Below are 4,031 nucleotides of genomic sequence, written 5' to 3'. Positions count from 1 at the left end.
GATAGTGGAATAGGTAGATAGATCGGTCGATAGAAAGACGAATTATACACACACACACACACACACACACACACACACACACACACACACACACACACACACACACACACACACACACAGATCCTCCACCTAAAAGGCTAAGTTTATAATAAGAGGAAGCAATACAGGTGATTTATGACTCTCTCTCTCTCTCTCTCTCTCTCTCTCTCACACACACACACACACACACACACACACACACACACATTAAGTTTTCCTTTGGTTTGCTTCATAGTGACACTAATATTATAAATAATAAAGATAATAATTCATTCATTCATTCATTGCCAGACACCATGTATCCCACACGGGGTGGCCAATGGCTTAGAGTTAATTGTTTTACAGGGAGGGGCACTAATCCTCCACCAACCCCACTTGACACGTAGGGATGCCAACAGCATCTGGTGTTCCCAGGCGGTCACCCATCCAAGTACTAACCAGACCCAACGTTGCTTAACTTCGCTGATCGGACGGGAAGCGGTGTAATAATAAAAATAATAATAATAATATAACAATAATAAAATAATAATAATAATAATAATAATAATAATAATAACAATAATAATAATAACAGTAATAATAACAATAATAATAATAATAATAATAATAATAATAATAATAATAACAGTAATAATAATATCAATCCTAATGATACTTATATAATAATAATAATAATAATAATAATAATAATAACAACAACAATAATAATAATGAAAATAATAATGCTATTAATAATGAGAATAATAATAATGATAAAAATATGAACCGACATTATGAAAAAGAACATAGAAAAATAAGAATACCCCCCCAAAAAAAACGCAAGTGAAAGAGGAGGAAGAAGGAAGAAAGGAATAATTAAGAGTTAGAATATTAAAACAACGTTGGGTCTGGTTAGTACTTGGATGGGTGACCGCCTTGGAACACCAGATGCTGTTGGCTTAACGTTCTCCCTACGTGTCAAGTGGGGTTGGTGGAGGATTAGTGCCCCTCCCTGTAAAACAATTAACTCTAAGCCTTGGCCACCCCGTTTGGGATACATGGTGTCTGGCAATGAATGAATGAATGAATATTAAAACTAAGAGTTAGAATATTAAAAGTAAGAGAATATTAAAAATAAGAGTTACAGTATCAAAAATAAGAGTTAGAATATTAAAAGTAAGAGTTGGAATATTAAAAGTAACAGTTAGAATATTAAAAATTAGTTAGAATATTAAAAGTAAGAGTTAGAACAACAAAATTATGAGTTAGAATATCAAATACTATTTAGAATAAAAAAAAAAATGCCAGCCAAATCCATGTGTAATGACAAACCCGTTCAGTACCTGTTTGATACTGAAATTTTCGGCCATAGATTTGGATGCATGAATAAAGCTGAACAAATGTGGGATCTGGCCTTGTGGGCTTTTTATTTCAGCTTTAATTTATTTGTTTATTTACTGATTCATATATTTATTTGTTGTTTTTCTTTATTACCCCCAGTTTAGTCACTTGTTTCTCAGATTGTCCTTGATTATTATTCAATATTTGGCACAGTTCTGTCCAGTAATGTTTTTATTTAATATTCCTGAGAGAGAGAGAGAGAGAGAGAGAGAGAGAGAGAGAGAGAGAGAGAGAGAGAGAGAGAGAACTGAACATAAAGCTAAACACAAGTCACAGTATATGTCCAGGCTGGTGCATATATAACCCTGCTTCTTTTACACTGGCCAGTTCTTGTGTGGTGCGGGGACGGCTCCGTCAGCGTTATAAAGGTGTTCACTGTATCATTCCTTCCCTTCCTACACCTCCTGCCACACCCACACCAGCACACTGAGCCGTCCCTGCAACACACAAGCCACCTACACAGGAGTTTCTGATGGATCACTACTCCTGCCACACCCACACCAGCACACTGAGCCGTCCCTGCAACACACAAGCCACCTACACAGGAGTTTCTGATGGATCACTACTCCTGCCACACCCACACCAGCACACTGAGCCGTCCCTGCAACACACAAGGTATACCTACACAGGAGTTTCTAATGTATCACTACTGGCCAAGGATCCAAGCTCCCAAAGGCCACTGAAGTGATATGGACTTTTTTTTGTCTCTCCTGTGCTCTCTCTCTCTCTCTCTCTCTCTCTCTCTCTCTCTCTCTCTCTCTCTCTCTCTCTCTCTCTCAGCAAGTCAAAGGCTAAATCACTAGCTAAGGGCTTTATGAGCTCCTGGAGGTTTAGTGGGTCAAGGCGCCCTAGGTTCGAATGTTAGAGAGGTCACTTGTTTTCAAGTTTTATTTGATTTATTTAGTCATTTATTATATCATTTACTTATTTATTCATTTACTTATGTATTCTAATGTGTAACGCCACATGGAGGGTAGTCCAGTCATTCAACCCTAATCTACTCAAGACGATAATAGGACTTTTTTTACCCTCTGGTTTTTTTTCTGTTTATTTGTTTGTCTGTCTGTCTGTCAGTCTGTCTGTCTATCTGTAAACAACTTTACGCAAAAACTACTGGTGCGATTTTGACTAAAATTACAGGGATGATGAGCTATGACTTACTGATCACCTGATAATATTTTGGGTGACATTGGGCCAAGGCCCAGGCTGTAGGGCCAAAAAATGTTTATTTATTTATTTATTTATTTTTTTGCCATAACTCCCTTCAAATTCGCCATATCGACATGAAACCAAAATCTAAAGGTGCATCTTTCAAATCTACATCCTGTAACATGCCTCATTACATCAGGGTGGTCACTCTCCAGTTAGCAGTAAGGGGTCAGTGTCAGGTGGATCGGGCCTAAAATTTCAAATGGGCATAAAATTGTCAGTTTTCACCCTATTTACTCCAGATTTGATAAGTGATATCTTTGATTAGATATCCCGTTGTGTTTATTCGTCTGCACTAAAATGACTGCCGGGGACCGGTTTGCTGTGCCTTGGCACCGCTTCTTGTTTGACGTTTATTTATGTTCCCTCCAAAGGAATAAATTCGTTGAAAAAGGCTTTAATTATCTAAGGGAAAAATAACCAACAACCCTTTCACTAAGATTTTTCTAGTAAATTCAGTCCGCCTTCAGACGATTCAGATTAAGACAGACCTCGCACTGAAGGAGTTGAACCTTCTGTGCCCATATTCTCGTTGGTTAAAGAAGCTCCCCAACCCCTCTCCCTTAGCGATTTATTTTCTGGTTATGGCTGGTTGGCAGGATTTATATAATAAGAAATAGGACAATAAAGTGTAAAAAAGATAATAAATCGGTTAGGAAGAGGTGTTAGGGAATCTCCTCATCCAAAGAGAATACTGACAATCTAACCTCGGGGCAAGACGCCTCACTGGGATAATATTTTTATATGTGGATTTTTTTTCTCTCTTTTGATAAAAAGGAAGTTTTCATGTGAAACTATTGTGGATATGTGGCAATGGATGTGGACAGATAGATAGATAGAGAGACAGATAGATAGACATACATATTAATAGGTAGACAGGTATACGTATATACAGATACATAGAAAAAGAGACAGATAGGGAGGTAGGTAGATTGTCACGAGTTGGCGCGATCCTATATTTAAATAAACTCGTGACATTGAACTTTGGTGGGAAACTGCGAATTCTAGTGGAATCCCAGTATGTATCACTCAGTCAACCGCCACGTATTCACCCGATCGGGAGTGTTTTCAGAACAATTTTTCACTGTTTCATAAGTGATTGTCTTTGTGAGCGACATTAGCACCTCCGCTGAGTGATTTGTTATGGGCATGTATCGCTCACACTAAATTCGTTTAGCCGTTAGCAAGTGCAGCCCACTTTCTCCTCTCTCTCGCACAATTTGAAGTCAGTCAGGATTTGAGTGTCATGGAAGCAGGTTCGATTGGGCCAAGTGTGGAGCAGTGCCGCCGTTGTCCAGCGAGTTCCTGAATTCCTACCTAGTGTGAACCAGCGAGAGGTTTAGCATGTGCAGCGTCCTTCCTCAGCAATGACGCCCAGTCCATTTCGCTTAGCCCACTCTCTG

The 4,031-nt window shown here is 38.7% G+C and overlaps 1 pseudogene; it reads right to left on the bottom strand.

Annotated features, from left to right (window-relative positions):
* Positions 1–428: 428 nt before the first annotated feature.
* LOC145418184 (5S ribosomal RNA) lies at positions 429–547 on the bottom strand (annotated as a pseudogene).
* Between the last annotated feature and the right edge of the window lie 3,484 nt (positions 548–4,031).

The sequence above is a fragment of the Coenobita brevimanus genome, chromosome 112 (assembly GCF_032717465.1).
Source record: "Coenobita brevimanus isolate Jiangsu-jjx chromosome 112, ASM3271746v2, whole genome shotgun sequence".
Classification (NCBI taxonomy): domain Eukaryota; kingdom Metazoa; phylum Arthropoda; class Malacostraca; order Decapoda; family Coenobitidae; genus Coenobita; species Coenobita brevimanus.
The sequence above is the reverse complement of the archived record's forward strand: the minus strand, read 5'-3'. Positions and strand labels throughout refer to the sequence as shown.